The 22,583-nt window shown below is 36.7% G+C and overlaps 1 non-coding gene across 1 annotated transcript; it reads right to left on the reverse strand.

The window, feature by feature from the left end:
- Positions 1–22,086: 22,086 nt before the first annotated feature.
- On the reverse strand, positions 22,087–22,192 carry LOC114507119. The gene has a single exon (XR_003685397.1). It is a non-coding gene; the product is annotated as a U6 spliceosomal RNA (small nuclear RNA).
- Positions 22,193–22,583: the final 391 nt, after the last annotated feature.

Genomic DNA, 22,583 nt, shown 5'->3' on the forward strand with positions numbered 1-22,583 from the left:
GACTAGAGGTGAGGTAAGAAAAGGGGAGAGATAAAAAAGTAAAATCATGTAAGAAAGATAAAGATACCTGAGAATTAGAGAAGCCCATATTATAACCCACAAAAAAATAGACATTTAAAGAGCCAGTTAATGGGACATATTTTAAGTAAAATGAGCTTTATGTACCAATTGTTTGGTAAGGAGGTATTTGTTGTTCCAAGAATAATTTGCAGTAAGCCATTGAAACGGAACAAAACTATACATACACACATGCAGCTTTTAACTAACTTATTTTTTATATTTTAATATGTTTATTGTTAGAGAGAGAGAGGAAGGAAGAGAGAGAGAGAAATATTGATTGTACCCTCATGTGAGAGAGAAATATTGATTGTACCCTCACTAGGAATCAAGCCTCCAACCTTTCAGTGTATGGGATGATGTCCCAACCAACCAGGCCACACTGGTCAGGGCTTAACCAACTTTTTTTAACTTTCTATTTTATTGTTATTCAAATACAGTTGTCTCCATTTCCCCCCCCCACCATTCCCCCCACCACCCCACCCATCTCCACTTCCCACCCTTGATCCTACCTGCTTTGGTTTTGTCCATGTGTCCTTTATACATGTTCCTGAAAACCCTTCCCTCTTCCCCCCATTCTCCCCTCCCACCTTCCCTCTAGTCACTGTCAGTTTGTTCTTAATTTCAATGTCTCTGGTTATATTTCCTTGCTTGCTTTTTGTTGTTGTTGTTGTTGTTGTTGTTGTTGATTAGAAGATGTTTTCATGCACTGAATCATTAAGTGCTCTGAATTCTTAAGCTATTTTAATATAGTAGAATAGCTAAAAACTAGCATCATTTTGCTAAAAATAAAAGAGCTGTCTTTTGAAAACCAGGCAAAACACATTCAAAAGTCACTTTGTAATTCCTAAAGGGGCCAATAGCATTTGTCATCAGTTGCAGCACCCTCATTCTAGACCCCTTCTTGCCTTCTCATTCCCAGTGAAAATATGGCAAACACCTACTGATTGGACCAATTTTAAAAGGATATTAAGTTACAGTTTTATAAAACCTTCTCAGAAAAAAACAACCAAACAAGGAGAGGCTACCTATTCATTAAACTTGACTGTATCCAGGATTATTGGGCTAGCCATTTATATCCATCCTTATTAACATCTATAATGGGAAAAACACTAAAGGGTCCATCAAACTTCTTTCCTGAAATTCTTTATTGAAAGGGAACTATGGATACTTACTCTATATTCTAACCTAACATTTATGGATCCCAAGGCAAAGGTACAAATTGAGGCCCATTTTCATATTTCTGAATGTCTCAGAGTTATAATTATAACTAACAAGATTAAATAAAGTAGTTTTGATAAACCTACCTTTAAAAATCAAACTTTTATAACAAAATAGCAGGCTGCGTTTGAATTCATAATTCTCAGTCCCATGGTAGAACATAGTGGTTTGGGAAAAGCAGAGCCTTATCTACTACCCTACTCTTCCCTCCTCCAATTCCACCAAGTACTGTGAGCTTCTCCACAGACATATACTAGGCCTCAAATTCAAGCTCTGTCTATAGGCTGTAGGACTTTCCTCTGGCCTACAGTGTGCACATCCGAGTTATGGTCTAACCTTGGGAGGTCAGTGGAGATAGGAAGTCTGCAGAGGTCCTGCAAGCAATTTCAGATCCATTAGGTCAGGAAATTTAGAGTTCTGGTTATCCATGGCATGATTTGGCTTAGGAGATAGGGGAGGTTGCAGGTTTTCGGACCCCACAAACTCCTTTCCTTTAGAAAGAAAGATATCAGAGAGGGGCCCTTAGTACCACATGGACCAGAACAGGTCCCTCATGCTAAGTTTTATGTTTTCTTATTTTAAAGTGAATGTTTTCCTCTGAGGAAATGATCCCAGCCCCAGCTCAGACCATACAGCCCAGGGTTCCAGCACTGAGAAGATAAACCCTTCTCAGGGCTATAAAAATCAGTGGGGGTTAAGGCAGCACAAGAAACTGCTGGATTTTTAGGAGACACCATTTAAAGGTCACACACACATGTAGAATGTACACAAACCCACCCACTCTGAAATTCAGCAATAGCACAATAGCTGGAAGGGCACCAGTCACATATGGGAAGTGGGCGAAGTGAATGGAAACACAGCAAGTATCAGAAAAACCTCCAGACACCAGGGAATGGAATGGCAATGTCCCCTCTCAGAGCACTCTTTCCACACAGAACCACAAAGCAGTGAATCAGGTTGCCCTGCACTGGTGATTATATAAGGTTCCACCCACATGATTTACAGATGTCTTTTATACAATTGCCCATGTTTCTAAGATAGTCAGTCAAAGCAGTTCTACCAAATACACACAAATAAACACAGGATGTTGCCAAATTGAAGAGACAAAAAACATGGTCCAAATGAAAGAACAGAACAAAACCCCAGAAAAAGAACTAAACAAAATGGAGATAACCAACCTATCAGATGCAGAGCTCAACACACTGGTGATCAGGATGCTCAAAGAACTCATTAAGTATGGCAATAACATAAAGGAATAATTGAAGGCTACACTAAGTGAAATAAAGAAAAACCTACAGGGAACCATCAGTGGAGGGGAGAAAACCAGAATTCAAATTTGGAACATAAGGAAGTGATAAGCACTCAAACAGAAGAGCAAGAAGAAAAAAAGAATACAAAAAGGAAAATGAGGGTAGTATATGGACACTCTGGAGCATCTTCAAATGTACCAAATTCAAATCATAGGGATGCCAGAGGAAGAGAAAGAGCAAGAAATTGAAAACTTATTTTAAAAAAATAATAAAACAGACTTCCAGCCAAAATGGAGGCATAGACAGATATACTTTGCATCCTCACACACACAAAAAAGAAGGAAAACAACAAATTTTAAAATAAAAACAACCAGAACTGCCAGAAAATTGAACTGTATGGAAGTCCAACAACCCAGGAGTTAAAGAAGAAACATTCATCCAGACAGGTAGGAGGGACAAAGACAGTCAGCCCAAGTGGAGATGACCCACTGCAAGGTGGTGGCTGGCAGTGCCAGTCTGGTGAGGTGGCAACTGGCAGAATGGATGGTCCCACATTTGTGCAGATAAACAGGGAGGAACAACTGGGGAGTGAGAATGACCATACAACCCAGGAATCCAGTGCAGGAAAGGAAAGCCTCAAAACCTCTGGCTTTAAAAAACCTGTGGGGGTTTCTGCAGTGAGAGAAACTCCCAGCCTCACAGGAGAGTTCATTAGAGAGACCCACAGGGTCTTAAAATGTACACAAACACACCCTCCCGGGAATCAGCGCCCGGGGTGCTGCACTGGGGGCTGGTGGTTCCAGAAGGATACAAATTGCTTACGGGTAATGAGAAAGTGAATGAAAGCCACTGGAGAGATAAGCAAGCAGCATTGTCCCCTCTCTGAATACAGTGCAACAACCCAGCCATGTATGTTGCCCTGCCTTGGTGAATACCTAAGGCCCCACCCTTAACTCATACAGGCAAGCCAAGACAAAGGAATATGGCCCAAATGAAAGGACAGATCAAAACTCCAAAAAGTAGAACTAAGTGATGAAGAGATAGCCAACCTATCACATACAGAGTTCAAAACACTGGTAATCAGGATGCTCACAGGAATGTTGAGTATGGTCACAAAATAGAGGAAAAAGTGAAGGCTATGCAAAATGAAATAAAGAATAATATACAGGGAACCAACAGTGAAGGGAAAGAAACCAAGATTCAAATCAATTTGGACCAGAAGGAAGAAATAAACATTCAACCAAAACAGAATGAAAAAATAAGAATTAAAAAAAGTTAAGAGAGGCTTAGCAACATCTGGGACAACTTTAAACATTCCAACATCCAAAACATAGGGATGCCAGAAGGAGAAGAGGACGAGCAAGAAATGGAAAACTTATTTGAAAAAATAATGAAGGAAGAACTTCCTCAATTTGGTGAAGGAAATAGACTTGAGGAAGTCCAGGAAGCTCAGAGAATCTCAAAGAAGTTGGACCCAAGGAAGCACACACCAAGACTCATCATAATTACATTAGCCAAGATTAAAGATAAGGAGAGAATCTCAAAAGCAGCAAGAGGGAAGGAGAGAGCTACCTACAAAGGAGTTCCTATGAGACTATCAGCTGATTTCTCAAAAGAAACCATACAGGCAAGGAGGGGCTGGAGAGCAGTATTTGAAGTCATGAAAGGCAAGGACCTACTGGGGTCCAGCCTCGGCGGGGTCTCAGGGTCCCCGAAGGATGCACAGCTAAGGAGAAATGAATGAAGCTAGACACCAAGTGGGGTGCCGGAGGACAGCCAGGCTTTTGGTGCCTGACTGACTCACCAAGAAAAATCAATCTTTATTTTTATAGGGGTGGTTATACAACATTCAATGCATAGTGTGATTATTAAAACAGAAACAGTTCCCATAGAAATAATTTTGAAAAACACAGAAGGTTTTACAGATCAATCATGTAAACAAAGAAATAACCAAAAAGTACAGGAGGTCCCACAGATCAAACAAAGGTTATTATTATTAAACAAAGGTTATTTTGACCAAGAGGGTCATTAATCAGATAGCCAACGAAGCTATAGGGGCACCAACTTTCAGGTGCCAATTAGTAACTACGTGTCTATTAAGATTTTAGGGATTGGTCTAAATTAAAAGGGTGCAAGGGGTGATTTATAGGTTATATAGAAATTAGCTATTGTCCATTAAGGTTAGATTTGTCTAGGTTAGGTGACTAGTTTTTTGCCCAGGTTTTTTGATTTATACATCTTGTGGGGACCATGTTTTGTATTTGTTTCCATGTACTGAGATTATTACTTTCAGCTAGAACTCCTTGCTTCTTTACACTCCTGTCCAAGGTGTGGGAGGGGTAGTGGCTCTAATAAATCTTAAGGTTTTGCAGGTGACTCCTAAAGAAACATTCCTAGCAACAGTTTCCTTCAGCATTCTGGCAGTTGGCTTGCCCATAGTTTAATTTTATCTTTAACTTCCCAGGTGGGGGAAGCAGGCAGCATTAGGGTTACTAGGGGTCTCTATTCTGTGGTCAGCAAGTCATTTCATGCAGAATCATAGGCATCATGCAGATTTTTTGTTATAACACACAGGTATCCAAAAATCCCACCACCTATTGCTAGCAGGGACAGGCATACAGGAGGAGATAGACAGGAGATCTGGCCACAGTCACCTCTGCTGTGCAGATGCATCTCACCCATCCCGACTGTGTCAGGGATCAGCTATTGGTCAGCTCCCGATAGGGACCTACATCTAAGAATACTCTATCCAGCAAAGCTATCATTTAGAATGGAAGAGCTAATAAAGTGCTTCCCAGATAAGGTCAAGTTAAAGGAGTTCATTATCTCTAAGCCCTTATTATATGAAATGTTAAAGTTACTTATCTAAGAAAAAGATCAAAACTATGAACAGTAAAATGACAACAGACTCACAACCCTCAACAACTGAACCTAAAAGAACAAAAGCAAATTAAGCCAATAAGTAGAGCAGGAAGAGACTCAGAGAAATGGAGATCACATTGAGGGTTATCAGTGGGGAGTAGGGGTGGAGAATGGGGGAAAAGGTAAGGGAATAAGAGTGATTGGTATGTACAAAATAGGAATGGGGAGGTTAAGAATAGTAGGGGAAATAAAGAAGCCAAAGATCTTGTATGTATGACCCATGGACATGAACTAAGGGGTGGGGAATACTGATAGGAGCTGGGGTTCAGGGTGGAGGGGAATAAAGGGGAGAAAAAGTGGGACAATTGTAATTGTCCTTAACTTCCCTGGTGGGGGAAGCAGGCAGCATTAGGGTTCTCTAGGGGTCTCTATTCTGTGGTCAGCAAGTCATTTCACACAGAATCAGAGGCATAAATATTTATAAATAAATATTTTATTTATAATCAATAAAATATACTTAAAAGTAATGAAAGAAAAATTACCTAATTTAATGAAGGAAATAGACATACAACACCGGGAAGCCCAGAGAGTCACAAACAAGTTGGACCCAAACAGGACCACACCAAGACACAACATAATTAAAATGCCAAAGGTTAAATATAAAGAGAGAATCTTAACAGCAGCAAAAGTAAAGCAGAGAGTTACCTACAAAGGAGATTCCATAAGACTATCAGCTGATTTCTCAAAAGAAACTTCGCAGGCAAGAAGGGACTAGCAAGAAGTATTCAAAGTGATGAAAGAAAATGCCTACATCCAAGATTACTTTATCCAGCAAAGTTATCATTTAGAATGGAAGGGCAGGTGAAGTGCTACCCAGACAAGGTAAAACCATAGGACTTCATCACTACCAAGCCATTATTACATGAAATGTTAAAGGGACTTATTTCAGAAAATAAAGATAAAAAATATGAACATTAAAATGGCAACAAATTTGCAACTATCAACAACTGAATCTAAGAAAACAAACTAAGGAAACAACCAGAACAAGAACAGAATCATAGATATGGAAATCTTTATGAGTGTTTTCAGGTGGGAAGGAGAAGGGAGAGAATGGAGCAAAAGGTACAGGGAATAAGAAACATAATCTGTAGGTACAAAATAGACAGGGCGATGTTAAGAATAATGTAGAAAATGGAGAAGCCAAAGCACTTATATGCATGACCCATCAACATGAACTAAGGGGAGGACTGCTGGAGGGAAGTAGGGTAGTGGGCAGAAGGGGACAAAGGGAGAAAAATTGGGACAACTGTAATAGCATAATCAATAAAATATATTTTAAAAATAAAAATAAAACTGGACTCTAACAAAAAGCAGAAAACATCCAATCAGGGCAGTATAAATAAAAAAGATTTTTAAAAATGAGGATCATTTATGGAGCCTCTGGTACAACTTCTAGCACACCACCCTTTGCATCATAGGGGTACCATAAGAAGGAGAGAGTGAGCAAGGAATTAAAAACCTATTTGAAAAAATTATGGTAGCAAATTTCCTTTATCTGGTAAGGAAATAGATATACAAGTCCATTAAGCACAAAGAGTCCCAAACATGATGAACCCAAAGAGACCCACACCAACACACATAATTAAAATGCCAAAGGTAAAGACAAAGAGAATCTTAAAGCAGCAAGAGAAAAGCAACTAGTTACCTACAAGGAAACTCCCTAACACTATCAGTTGATTTCTTAACAAAAATTTTGTGGGCTAAAAGGGTTTGGCAAGAAATATTAAAATGATGAAAAAAGCAAGGACCTACAACCAAGATTACTCTCCCAGCAAAGCTATCATTTTTTGAAGGTTAAATAAAGAGCTTCCCAGACAAGAAAACACTAAAGGTGTTCATCACCACCAAACCAGTATGATAAGAAATGTTAACGGACCTTATTAAAGAAGAAGAAAAAGGAGAAGAACGAGGAGGAGGGGAATAAAAAAATATGAGTAATAAAATGGCTATAAATAATTTCTATCAACAATTACTTTAAATTCAAGTGAATTATTGTTCCAGTCAAAAGAAATATGGTGGCCAAATAGATAACAAAACAAGGTCCTTACATATGCTGTCCACAAGAGATTCACTTCATACCAAAAGGTACACAAAGACAGAAAGAGATGAAAAATATTGTTTCATGAAAATGAAAACAAACAAATAAAAAGCTGTGGTGGCAATATACCAGACAAAATAGTCTTTAAAACAAAGGTCATAAAAAGAGACAAAGAAGGACCCAGCAATTCCACTTGTAGATATTTGTCTGAAGAAACCCAAACACTACATTAAAAAGACATATACATTCATGTGATCACTGCAGCATTACTCACAATAGCCAAGATATGCAAGCAAACTAAGTGTCCATAAAGGGATAAATGGATAAAGAAGTATGGTGAACATATAGAATGAAATATGACTCGCCTATATAAAGAATGAAATCTTGTATCTGTGACAATATGCATGGACATGTTGTGCTGAGTGAAATAAGTCAGACAGAAAAAGACAAATGCCAGATGACCTCACTTATATGTGGAATCTATAAAACAAAATAAATGAACAAACAGAACACAAATAGACTCATAGATACAGAGAACATTTTGATGGCTGCTAAATGGGAGGAGGGTTGGAGGAATGGGAGAAAAGGGTAAAAGGATTTAGAAGTTGAAATTGGTAGTTACAGAATAGTCATGGGGATATTAAGGTACAGACTAATGACATAGGTAATAGTATTGTAATAGCTATGTGTGGTGTTAGATGGATACTAGATTTATCAGGTGATTACTTCACAGTTGTATAGATATCTAATCACTATGCTGTACACCTCAATCTAATATAATACTGTATTTTAATTGTAATTGAAATATTTAAAAAATATTTAAAATAAATTTTTTAAATGTCAGACAATGAAAGACAGAAGACAGAGATCTCTAAGGTGAGAAAGAAATAAAGTGACCCTTACAACTACTTCAGCTAACTACCTTGAAAGATCTTCCAGGTCACAATCCAGCAAAAGAGAACCCAGGTGGAGTTTAACAGATTCCTTAAGTAGAGGAGACAAAGTTGATATTAAAGAAAGATCTGGGCTACTAGAGTTTGTAGAATACAATAACAGAGAGCTGAGAACTACAAAAATAGAGAATTCCAGAAATCTACAGAAAGTTTCTCTTAAGAACTCAGCTAAGTGTTAATCAGTGCATGCATGTTCAGAAACTATATAGAGTGAAGAAAGAAAGAAAAAAACAAACAACCCAGAGGAATAAAAGAAACATAGCCCAGTGCTCACATAGCACCCATAATAGTGCCTTTTGCCACCAGTCAGACTGGAAAACCCCATGATGCATGAGGTATTTCGCAAAGTGCTCAGAAAATTATTGCCTCACTGGTAGAAAACAATTATCCTTAAACTGAGCACTAACATGGTCCTATAACATAACTCTCAAAATCAACACCTGAAAGGATCAAACTGCTTCCAAGTAAATTAATCCCATCTAAAAAATAAGCTCAATAACATTTACAAGTAAAAAATACCCAGGCCTCAACAAAAGAAAAATTACAATGCCTGGCGACTCACAGACAACGGTGTGGTGATTGCGGGGGGGGGGGGGGGGGGGGGGCGGGGTAGGCAGGTGGGTGGGTGGAGGTGGAAGACAGCATAAAGGGGATAAATAGTAATGGAAAAATATAATAAAAAATGTAAACAAGAATTTTAAAAAAGAAGCAGGAAAATATATTCCATTACCTGGAATAAAATTAGTACATAGAAGCACGGGCTACGAACCAAAGCATCACAGGTTTGATTCCCAGTCAGGGCACATGCCTGGGTTGTAGGCCACGGCCCCCGGCAACCACACATTGATGTTTCTCTCTCTCTCTTTCTTTCTCCCTCTCTTCCCTCTCTAAAAATAAATAAATAAAATCTTTTAAAAAAGAGCTCTTCTTAAAAAAAAATCATTACATAGAAACTGACCCAGAACAGACACAGATGTTAGAATTAGCAAAGAAGGACATTACAACAATTATTATAACTATATTCAGTATGTCCACAAAGTTAAATAGAGAAATAGAGGATATAAAAAAGAGTAAAATCAACATCTAGGGATAAACATTGGGATTAACAGTAGATTAGGCATCACAAAAGAAAAAGTTACTGAAATTGAAGACATAACAATACAAGTTATCCAAAATCAAACACACACACACACACACACACACAAAATAAAGGGAACATCACTAAACTATGCAACAATGTTAAGGATCCTCATACACGTAGCTGGAGTTTTGAAAGAAAAGAGGAGGAGAAACAGAAAAACAATTTTGAAAAATAATGTCAAAACAATTTTTGACTCCTCATGTAAGGAGCTTTGAAGTCACCACTCTACCCTTTCTCTTCCCCACACCTCACCACCACAATTAAAGGCCTATTACAAAAATTCTTTATACTCGATACACTATTTTAGCCTATAAAGAAAAAATTACAAAGCATACCAAAAGGCAAAAAAAAGAAAACAAACACAATTTGAATAGACATGATAAGGATGTTGAAATTATCAAACCAATAATTTAGAACAACTATAAATACTGTGCTGAGGGCTCTACTGGATAAAGCAGACAGTATGCAAGAACAGATGGGCAATGTAAGCAGACACATGGAAAGCCTAAGAAATACTGAGATCAAAAGTATTCAAAGAATACTACAGATCAAAAACACTGTAGCAATAATGAAACAATAAAGACATCAGAATGTCTTTAATGGACTTACTAGTAGACTGGCTGAGGAAAGAATCTAGAAGGTATATCAAAAGTATCCTCAAAAACTAAAAAGCAAAGAGAACAAAGACTGAAAACATAAAACAAAAATAGCCAAAGACTGTGAGACAACTACAAAAGGTATAACATATGCATAGGGGAAATAGTAAAAGGAGAAGAAAGATAGGGATGGAATAAATATTTTAAACATTAATGAATTTCCCAAAATTGATGTCAAACATCAAGCCACATATCCAGAAAGCTCTGAAACACCAACAGGATACATACCTAAAAATATATACCTAGACATATCATTTTCAAACTACAGAAAATCAAAGATACAGAATAAAATTCTGATAGGAGCCAGAGGAATTAAACTATGATTTCTTATATGAGAAGAAATGAAGATAAGAATTATACCTGACTCTTCAGAAACAATGCAAGCGAGAATAGACTCAAATATGTACTGAGAGCAAAAAACATACCACCTAGAATATTTTACCCCATAAAACTATCCCTCAAAGGTAAAGGAGAAACAAAAGCTTTCTGGGAAAAAAGTAAAATTCAGAGAATTTGTTTTCAAATACCAGCCTTGCAAGAAATGTTAAAAGAAGTTCCTCAGCCCTGGCTGGCATAGCTCAATGGATTGAGCGCAGGCTGTGAACCAAAGCATCGCAGGTTCAATTCCCAGTCAGGGTACATGCCTGGGTTGCAGGCCACGGCCCCCAGCAACCGCATATTGATGTTTCTCTCTCTCTCTTTCTCCTTCCCTTCCCTCTCTAAAAATAAATAAATAAAATCTTTTAAAAAAAGGAAGTTCTTCAGAGAAACAAAATATGATAGATTAGAAATTCAGATTTACATAAAGGAAGAACAATGAAGAAGGAATAAGTGAAGGCAAAATAAATGTTCTATTTTTTCTTAATTTATCTAACAGATAACAGTTTCCTCAAAAAATAATTTTAACAACATGTTGATTATGCATGCTTATATACAAATAACCCTATTTAACAAATGGGTCAAATACCAAAGCAAATCCCTCACTACAGATAAACAGATGGGAAATAAGCATACAAAAAGAAGTTCTTCAACATATGTCATTAGGGATATGCAAATTAAAATAACAATGAAATGCTACTTCATGATTATTAGAATGGCAAACATCTGGAAGACTGACAGCACAAATGCTGGTGAGATGTGGAAAAATAGGAATTCTCATACATAGCTGGTGGGAATGATACACAGCCACTTTGGAAGACAGGTTAGCAGTTTCTTACATAACTGAACATAGTCTTACCATACAATCCAACAATCACATCCTTGGTATAATATTTACCCATAGGAGTCAAAATCTTATGTCCACACAAAATCTGCACACAAATGTTTATAGCAGCTTTATTCATAATTGCCAAAACTTGGAAGCAACTAAAATATGCTTCTGTGGGCAAATAGATATGTCAATAATTGTGGTATATCCAGGCAATGAAATATTATTCAGGGTAAAAAAAAAAAGAGCTTCAACCTATGACTAGACATGGAGAAATCTTACTTTCACATTACTAAGAGAAAGAAACAAATCTGAAAAGGCTACAAACCATGTGATTCCAACTATCTAACATTCTGGTCAAGGTAAAACTATGGAGACAGTAAACACCGTACATCAGCAGTTATCAGGGTTTGGGTAGGAAAAAGAATGAATAGGTAAGGTACAGAACACTTTTAGGGCATTAAAATACTCTGTATGATACCATAATGGTGGATATGTGTCATTATACATTGCCTAAATCCATAGAGTGTACAATACCAAGACTGAACCATAAACTATGAACTTTGTTTGATTATGATGGGTCAATCAATGGAGGTTCATCAATTGTAGAAATGTACCACTCTACTGGAAATGCCAATCATGGGGGAAGCACTGAAGGAAGACAGGGAGTGCATGAGAAATCTGTACCTTCCCCTCGATTCACTATGAATCTGAAACTTCTTTTTAAAAAATAATGCCTTAACTTTTTAAATGGTCAAAATTCTTCTAAATTTTATGAAAACTATAAAGCAACAAAGTTATAGCTAATAAATCAGTTAAAGAAGAAAAATGAATCATAAAAGTAATCAATTAATCCAAAACAAGGCAAAAACTAGGAAAAGAAGAACAAAAATAAAAGTTTGGACAAACCAAAAATAGCAAAATAAATTTAAACCTAATGATATAAACAATTGCATTTCATATAAATGGCCTAAACAGCCCAATTAAAAGACAGAATTTATCAGATTAGATTTTTTAAAAGCAGTGCCTATTTTCTGTTTACAAAAATCATATTCAAATATATAAATATAAGCAAGATAAAAGTGAAGGATGGAAAATTGTATATATATTATGTTAACTTTAATGAAAATAAAACCAAGTGGCTATATTATTATCACAGATAAGTACATAAGTGAACAGGTAAGGACAGATAAGAAACAAAAAGATACTAGTTTGCAGAAATCAATTTTGATGGCTCATATCTTTTAATACAGCAGGTATACAATAAAAAATGTCTACATTTCTATGTTTGTAAACTTGGTTTTAAATATTTCCTAATCCATCCCATCTTTTCTGCATGAACAAATATGATGAAGTCCTGTTCACTGCTATGTATGAGAGGTAGGTTGAGCTGTAGACTTCTCATCACCTTCATATGGAAGATTTCAACCCCAAATCTCCACCTTGGATCTATTTCTGAGGAACTGCCAGATTCCTAGCTACAAGGCTCTTCAAAACCTTGTCTTACTGCTATGTCCTGTTGAAAATAGAACAGGAAAGGAAGCAAGGTCAGAAGCAGAATGAGATTGAAGTCACTTCTTTGATAACTGCCTCATTTATCAGCTAGAGACTTTAACAAGCATTGAATCAAATTGGATTGTTTGTTCAAAAGCAAAGCAAAGTCAATTCTACCTAAAGTAAACAAAATGAGCAAATTTGTTGGAAGGACAAAATGTAGTTTTACAGAATCTGAAAAGAATTCTAAAAACCAGTCCTCAGTGTAGAGGGCAAAACAATGCCCCCTCAAAATGCCTGTATTCTGTTTCCTAAAACCTGTGAATGTGTCACCTTTTGTGGTATAGGAGTATTAAAGTTGCAAATGGAATGAAAATTGCTAATTAGCTGACCTTAACATAAGGAGATGATGCCAGATTATTCAGGTGAGCCCAAGGTGGTCACAAGAGTCCTTAAAAATGGTAAAGGGAGGCAGAGAAGCAGAGTCAGATATGTAATAATGAAAACAGTCAGAGATATGCAATGTGAGGACATGCCTTTTGCTTTCAAGATGGAGGAAGGGGGCCATGAGTCAAGAAATTCAGGCAACTTCTAGAAGCTGCAAAAAGCAAGAAAGTGGATTCTTACCTAGAGTCTCCAGAAAGGAGTACAACCCTGTCAATATCTTAATTTTATCTCAATGAAACCTGTGTCAAACTTCTGACCTCTAGACCTTGTAAGACAATAAATTTGCTTTGTTTTAAACTACTAAGTTTGAGTAATTTGTTATAATAGCAATCGAAAACTAAGAGTCAGGATGAATCCCTCCAGTTAAATCTTCTGGGTTACTCAGTACAAAGACTCAACTCCAGGGACATTATCTGAGTGGCATGAGCATTCAGTAGCTTGGGCGTGTGAGTCATCTTAATTGACAGGCCAAGAAGATGATATACAATGAACAAGTGACTCCTAAAAGCAAAAGCAGAATTAGAATATGTTAGTAGAAGGGGAAATGGATGGGTACAGGCAAAAACAACAGGCTTTTTCTATAGTGGACAGACTTCCATCCTACTTAACACCTACTCCAGTAGCCAACATGGAAATAACTAAAGTTTCTCCTGACTCCCCTAATGATTTTTCTCAGTTCCTACAAATAAAACTATAGTTATCATTAAAATATCAAATCTGAATGGCTTATAAAGAACTTAGGTCAATGTAATTATCAAACAGTTATTGAGTACTATGTCAGTCTATGCTAAGTACTGGAGATGAAATGGACAGCAAGAAGCCTTAGTCTCTTCTCTGGAGGACAAAGTAAGCTTTGAGTGTGTAATTAAATGTGTATATGTGTGTGTGTGTGTGTGTGTGTGTCAAGTACTGTGGAAGGATAAGTATATATTTTGGGAGATATTGCAAGGAATTTTAATGATTAGTCACTATGCTTTATACTCACTTTAATAAGCATTTGCTTCTTTCTCTATTTCATTGCATGCTTCTTAAAATCAGAAAGCAGCCTCACCCTGGCTGGTATGGCTCAGTGGATTGAATACCAATCTGGGAACCTAAGGGTCGCCAGTTCAATTCTCAGTCAGGGCACATGCTTGGGTTGTGGGCCAGGTCCCCAGTAGGGGGCACACAAGAGGCAACCACATATTTATGTTTCTCTCCCTCTCTTTCTCATTCCCCTCCCCTCTTTCTAAAAAATAAATGAATAAAATCTTAAAAAAAAACAAAGAAGGCAGCTTCTTCTACTTTCTATCCACCATGATGCATTTTGCACAGTAGATATTCAGTAGATGTCTAAGAATTGGATTGAATTTCCAACTAGAGCCTCTGGGGGGAAAGTAGGGAAATTTTTTAAAGGGAAAAACTATTTATGGTACTAAATATTCAGATATAACACTCCCTTTTAATGGGCTCCCACCCTTTGGATGTACAAAGTGCCCTCACATATATTATTCCCAGCCTGTGACAATTCATTTCATAAAAACATAAACATTTTTATTCCATTTGGCAGCCCATTGCCTAACTACTCCTCAGGAATGGCCCAGGAGGACCAGAACCTGCAGCTCCTGGCAAAATGCCCCTCTAGGTACTTCAGCAAACAGATCTCCAGTCTACTATAAAAGGAACATGGAGAAACAATTAGATTTGGAGAGCTTGTCCCAGGGCTTATCAAGCAGTTAGAAAAGCATTTTAGACTCATACAGAAAAATATATGAAACAAGTTTTTATGATGCACTTCTCAAGTCCAGCTGGCTAGTTTGCAATAATTTCCTCTTATTATTTTAGTCTGGGTTTATGATTGGTTAGATATAACTGGAAGAGACAAAGTAAAAAAGTAACAAAGGTGCACAATTTAGTCTGCAAACCCTGTCTATATTACTATTTAATAATTCAATTTGTAGATTGTTAAAAGATTTAAATCCCAGTAAGTACAAAAGGTTATGAAATTTTGGCTTCCACAGGGCATTTTAACCCAAAGAATCAAATAAGAGGCTTGTGAGACAAATGACAGGAACTTTGTGAGTTTGTCTGGCTTTTCAGCAAGCTGTTAAGAGGCCAGGCATTCCCACAGTTTGCAGAGATCAAATATTAACAATAAGAAGGCCCACATTCCTCTGATGAAAAAATGGATAGAAAGTCTACAAATCTTTCTATCCCTGTTCATTTCTATTTTTGGACAAGCTGACTGGAAGGCAGTCCCCTAAGAGCAGCTATATTGACAAAATTTTCAAGTAGTTGCCTTCATTTATTTACTAATTTTGCCATGGAAATTTTCTGCAAGCATGTATAACAATAACTTGATAAGCAAATTATTCTCTACATTTTATTTCAATTTCTTCTAAAGAAATTCCACAGAGGAGTTTTTTTTCCTGTTATCCACCCTCCTAAAACTATAAAGGGGTAAAACATTCATGAATTTCTGGTGGACTTCTTGTTTTATTTTTTGCAAGACAAAGGTTCTTTGTTCTGACAGAAGTGGTTTAGAAATTGTTGGCACAATTGCAAATAAGATTCAGACCAAATGGCTGTAAACTAAATAGCCAGATGATAGAATGTGTTATTAAGTATTTATGAAGTAATCTGGGAGAATATGCAGCTGGTCCCCTGTTCCTTAATAGATGTAAGAGTTCCCAGTGTATTTCACTGATTGATTACATGAATATCCTTATTACAGTGGTATATTAGAAAACAAGTTTTTAATCATCTGATGCCTTTTCTCAGTAAGATTATCTTTCTGGAATAAAAGGGGTATTTGTTTTCATACCAACACCAGAAACAGCATTTACTCAAGAGAAATTCTACATAGAAATATATTCAAATATAAGTTGTATTCTAGAATTACGTACTTAGAGTTGTCTCATTCATTAAGTTCTTTGTTTGAAATGAATAATGTTGTCAATAAGTCACTATATGTAAGTTAAACATCCAGCTAGTCCTTAATAGGTGGGGAATATATCTTTGTGTTTTTCCCAAAAAAATATCAGTTTGTTTTCCCTGACATACTGTATAAGCTCAAAGGAATGAATAGAAGTACATAATGCCCTTAGGTAAATTTGATTTGAAGTTCAGAATATGTCCAAAACATGTAAGTCCAAAACTAAACAGTCTTGGGAAGTTTCAGTGACTATGAATAAAATTCCTAAATTGGAAATGTCATTTCAACCTTTCCTTCCACCTCACTGCGGTGACTCATAATTGATTGCTTTTGTTGCCTTAATTTCCTTTAGTACAGTGTGACCATTTCCTAGGATTATTGGGTACTGTACAATCTTCTTCAGTTACACTCAGCCAGTGTCATATGAGGATTATCTGATATTCAAAGAATCGTATTCATAATGTAAGTAACTTTGCATAGCTGACCTTTAAAACCACTGATTGTGTTTATAAGACACCAACACTCCCAGTAGCAATTTTACTCTTGAAGTCACTTCAGGGTGCATTTCAGTGGTCATTTTCCATTGGGCCCTCTGATGTAATCTACACAGTAGTGTCATGGTGGGCAATCTACAACCAAATTTAAATATAGGTATGAAATTCAGGACTTTGAATGGTACCATAAAAACAATCAAGTTGAATCATTTCATCAAGTAAAGCCACAAGTGAAGAAACATAACTTGCCAAAACCACACACCTACTTTGTTGCAGACCTGAGAATAGTATAGGAATTTCCTGTTTCCAAGGTCAGTGTCAGATGGACCATAGTTCATGGTTTTGGCCAACTCAACAAAGAAATATGTACTGGAACCATTTTGCTACCATGACTACAGAATCAGCCTGAATATATAACAAAAACAAACAGAAATTTCTAGGTCACAGAGACACAAGACTGGAAAATACTCAGCATTTATTTCTTATCAGTCAATATTTTTATTATATACATAGTGTAAATGTTTCATTAGGAACTTCCTAAACATCAACTAATGCAAACAAACAAAGATTAAAGGGCTGATATTTAAGTCTATTGTTATGTAGCTCTGAATAAGGAATTAGGATAATTCAGTTGAATAGTATGATATCTTTGAAAAGTCTGAGCCTTATTATAATACCTAGAGATAAGAGGTCAGAGTGTCATATGTCTATGGAGAAAATAAAAAGTTGCACAGAAATAAGATACATTTATCTCTCCTTCCTCATAACCAAACCAATCAACAAAGGACTTCTTCAGGTAAATTTTAGAGTATTTTAAAAATCCACAGTGTGAGAACAGGGAGATCAAATAAATTCAAATAATTTATTTAAATAAAATCTATGTAGCAACAAATTCTCAGCAATATCTATAGAATCATTGGTATATCCAAGTGTTCCAAGTTCAGGTAGAGTACCAGTTTATGATGGCTTCATCTCCTTTTTAATTATCTAGCCCTCTGCCTTAAAGAATAATGCCAAGTTTCAATTACTATTTGAAATTAACTTCTCTTTTTCCTATTTGTTAGAAATGACTTTACCTTCAGCTTATTGCAAACATAAACACCAGCCAGAGCTCTCATCACCAACCATGCAACTTAAAGTACATTTGTTTCCATCTGAAAATGTGCCTGCTGATTCCTAAGGCTAAATCCCACTGTCCTATAGCCTGGCTCTCCCTGACTTATTTCATCTCTATCTTCATTTATTTAATAAATATTTCTCTTCAGTCAACTTATGGATTCATTTCCCTCAGTCCTAAGCCCATAAATATGTTTTGGTTACTCTTAAAATGAACAAAAACATTATTTGATCCTAATGCCTTTTTAGGTTCTTTTCCTGCATTTTTCAAGCAAGCTGAGTTTACTCATTAAAAAGTATACTATAACAGAATGCTTAATGTGATGAAAGAAACACCCAAAATATATTTTAAAGGTAAATACAAAACAATACAGGCAACATAATTGCAATTTTTTGGAAAAAACATGTACATTTGCGCGGGAAAGGGTATAAAAAACTACACATGCAGAAAGACAGAGAGGACAAAGATACAGAAATAGGAAGACAGCGACAGCGACATTTCTCTGGTAATAAAATTATGTGATTTTTATTTTCTTTATGCTGTTCTATACTTTCATACTTTTCTTTTAAATTATTTTAATTATTTAAAAAATTAGCAGTTTTAGGTTCACAGCAAAACTGAAAAGTACAAAGAATTCCATTATACGCCTTGTCCTCACACACAGCCATTCCCAGAGCCCGCGTCCCATACCAGAAGAATGTATTTGTTACAATTGCCAAATCTGCATTGACACGTCACTATCATTCAAAGTTTCTGTTTACATTACCATCAATCTTCTTGTTGTACATCCCATGGGTTTAGCAAATTATACTATTATTATACTGTCATATGGAGTACTTGTGCTATCCTAAAAATCCTCTGTGCTCTGCCTTTTCATCACCATTAACCCCCTTAATCTGACCCTTTTTTAAAATTTTTGTTCAAGTACAGTAGTCTCCATTTCCCCCCACCACCACATTCCCCTCCCCCACCCAACCCTACCTTCCACCCTCAATCCTACCCACTTTGGTTTTTTTCATGGGTCCTTTATACATGTTTCTTGACTCTCCTTCCCCCCTTTCCCCCATTATACCCTCCCCCCACCCTTCTGGTTACTGTCAGTTTTTAACCTGATATTTTGACTGCTTACATAGTTTTGTCTTTTCCAACATGTCATATAAGTGGATTCAAAGAGTAGATAGCCTTTCAGATTGGCTGGCTTCCCTGTGTCATTTAAAGTTCCAGTGTGTCATTCAATGTCTTGATAGCTTGGTTCATTTTAGCTCTGAATAATATTTCATTATTTAGATGTACCACAGTTCACTTACCCATCCACTTCCTAAAGGATATCTTGGTTGCTTCCAAGTTTTAGCAATTATAAACAAAGCTGCCATAACAGCTGTGTGTAGATTTTTTGTAGACACAAGATTTTGATTTCTATGGGTAAAAAACAAGGAGTGTGACTGCTGGATAGCAGGGGAAGGGTATATCTAGATTTGTGAGAAACTATCACACTGTCTTCCACAGTAGCTGTATTGCATTGTCACCAGCAATGCATGAGATGTGCTGCTCCACCTCTCACCTGCACTTGGTGTGTTCCAGATTTGTGCCATTTTAATAGATGCAGAAGAGCATTTTATTGGTGTTTTTTCCTTTATTGTTGTTCAAATACAGTTGTCTGCCTTTTCCCCCCACCCCAGCCATCTTCACCTCTCTCCCCTGATTCCACCCCCCTCCTTGGTTTTGACCATGTGTCTTTTATAGTTATTCCTGTGAACACTTCACCCCTTCCTCCCAATTATCCCCTCCCACCTTCCTTCTTTGCGTGTCCTTGGTAACATAAAATGAAGAGCTTCTTTTTACATGTTTATGTGCCATTTGTACATTCTCTCTGGTGAGGGGAATATTTAACTCTATGGCTCATTTTTTAAGTAGAATTGTTTGTTTTCTTATTGTTGAGTTTGAACTTTTTCTGTATACTTTGAATAACAGTTCTTCATCACATGTGCCCCAAACTGTGGTATCAGACTCAGACAAGCCTACAAAATCATACATTTACTGATGTTTATAAAGCTTTTGGCTTATTTGTACCACAACACCTCCTCACTTATCAAATCTTCTCTTCTCTAGTCAAATTCCTGAAATTCAGTTGTCCTCCATGAGGCTGCCCCATACCACTCCAGTTCACCATGCTCACTCTTTCACAGAATGCCTATTGTTTCCACTCATTTTGGCACTTAATATTCTATTTATTTTTTTCTAGGAACATGTTGGCCTTCCCCAAGTAGATTGTAAATGCCTGAGTAAAGGTTTTATGTGCTTTCCCCTATAGGGGAAAGCATTCACATCTGGATAGATGATGTGTTCATAGATCAAACAAACTGGTTCAATACTTTCTAGGCTGAAAATTATTAAGCGTTTACACATTTTAGAAACATTTCATTTGATTTCATACCATATGCTACTCACTTTTTACAGTTTATTCTATGCCTCAGAAGAATTCAAATATATATTTTTCCCTAAATAAATTGAGCAAAACAGTTCTACTTATACCATATTTCCCTAAAATAACAGCTAAGACTCATTGATTTAGCTCTATGTTCCAAACACTTGTCAGCTCAATGTATTTAAACCTTAGTATTCATCAAACAAATGTGTTCTACTGCTTTCCAGATGTATTTTACAGATGGAGAAAACTGAGGCACAGAAAAGTTAATGGTTTTGCCTAGAGTCACACAGTGGTAAGTGGGGAAACCAGGCTGGCAACTCATAATGATTCTTATCTATTGGATATACAGCCTACTTCATTTGCCTGCATAATTAACATGCACTATTGATTCCCATTAATCAGAATTACATGGAAAAGTTAAGAGATGTGAAGATTAATGATAAGATACCTGTAAGACATTTGACTCCTTGAGAAAGCAATTAAATAGGTATGGAAAAAAACTCTGCATTGAGACTGGTTTTTAAAATTTTTTTTAATTGATTCTAGACAGAAGGGAAGGGAAGGAGAAAGAGAGAGATAGAAACATTGATGTGAAAGAGAAACATTGATTGGTTGCCTCCCATATGTGCCCTGGCTGGGGACCAAACCCCCACCCTAGGTGTGTAAACCTTTCTGTTTACAGGATGAGGCTCCAACCCACTGAGCCACACACTGGCTGGGGTAGACCTGTTAGCATCTTCATTTCTTTTAAGATTTTATTTATTTTTAGAGAGGGAAGGGAGGGAGAAAGAGAGAGAGAGAGAGAGAGAGAGAGAGAAACATCAATGTATCAATGTGCAGTTTCTGGGGGCCATGGCCTGCAACCCAGGCATGTGTCCTGACTGGGAATCGAACCTGTGGTGCTTTGGTTCGCAGCCCACGCTCAATCCACTGAGCTATGCCAGCCAGGGCTCTAGTTGCTTTTAATGCAAAGCTAGAATAGCTAAATGGTAATCATTTAAGTACAACCTTAAGAATTTGCTTTTATTTGGATATATGTCAAGTTCCTTGCCTTCCAATAACTAATCTTTTCCTGAAAAAGTCTATATAAGAATAATGATGTGTTGACTAAAGTTAATACAGTATAACAATGTTGTGCCTACTAGAAAGTCAAAAGTAATCCAAATTTTTAACAAAAAAAGTTAAACTTAGTAAGCAAAAGGCATATAGGTCAAGGAATAATCCAACCAATATCTTGTTGACACCTAAAGCATTACAAAAACAGAATTCAAACTGACAATTACATTGACTTGTATTTCAGAAGATTATAAATAATAAGCCCTTCATGAATGTATTTCAATAATATGCATTTTTTTCTAATAGACCACTCCACAGCAGGGTATGTTAGACTAAGGAAAACAAGGGTTTGAGAACCAGACAGGCCTAAGGCTGAATCCCAGCTGATTGCTAACCTTAGACAAGCTAATAAACTTCTTAGAACTCATATTTCCTATGTCAGAAAGCAAGAATAAAATGTCTCTGTTACTAGGCTTTCTGTTACTAAAGCCTAGTAACAGAATAAATATAATGTATTTAGAATAAATATAATCTAAAGAATAAATATAGTGTATTTAAATTTCCTTAAGGTGTTTAAATATTACAGGAAATATTACCACCTCAGGCAGAGTAGTTACCAGGGCTATTGTAAGGGTTACAAATAGGGAAATAAATGCACATGTTTTTCTTTTTATTCTTTTTTTATTTAGGAAAAAATATGGAATGCTTCATGAATTTGCGTGTTACCCTTGCACATGGGGCCATGGTAATCTTCTCTCTATTGTTCCAATTTTAGTATATGTTCTGCTGGAGCAAACACAAATATAAATGCACTTTTAAAATGTAACTTTAAGCCCTGGCTGGCGTAGCTCAGTGGATTGAGCACGGGCTGCGAACCAAAGTGTCGCAGGTTCCATTCCCAGTCAGGGCACATGCCTGGGTTGCAGGCCACGGCCCCCAGCAACCGCACATTGATGTTTCTCTCTCTCTCTCTATCTCCCTCCCTTCTCTCTCTAAAAAAATAAATAAATAAAATCTTTAAAAAAGTGTAACTTTAGCAAGTTAGCAAAATAGGAAGCCCGAGACTTTGTTCCCCCACAGAGACACCAACTTAACAATATATTGTCTAAAAACCCTTTAGGAGAATTCCAGGAACCAGTTAAAAAGTCACAGTAACCCAAGAAAGTACAAAGCCAAGACCAGCCACAT

This window comes from Phyllostomus discolor, chromosome 9 (assembly GCF_004126475.2).
Source record: "Phyllostomus discolor isolate MPI-MPIP mPhyDis1 chromosome 9, mPhyDis1.pri.v3, whole genome shotgun sequence".
NCBI lineage: Eukaryota > Metazoa > Chordata > Mammalia > Chiroptera > Phyllostomidae > Phyllostomus > Phyllostomus discolor.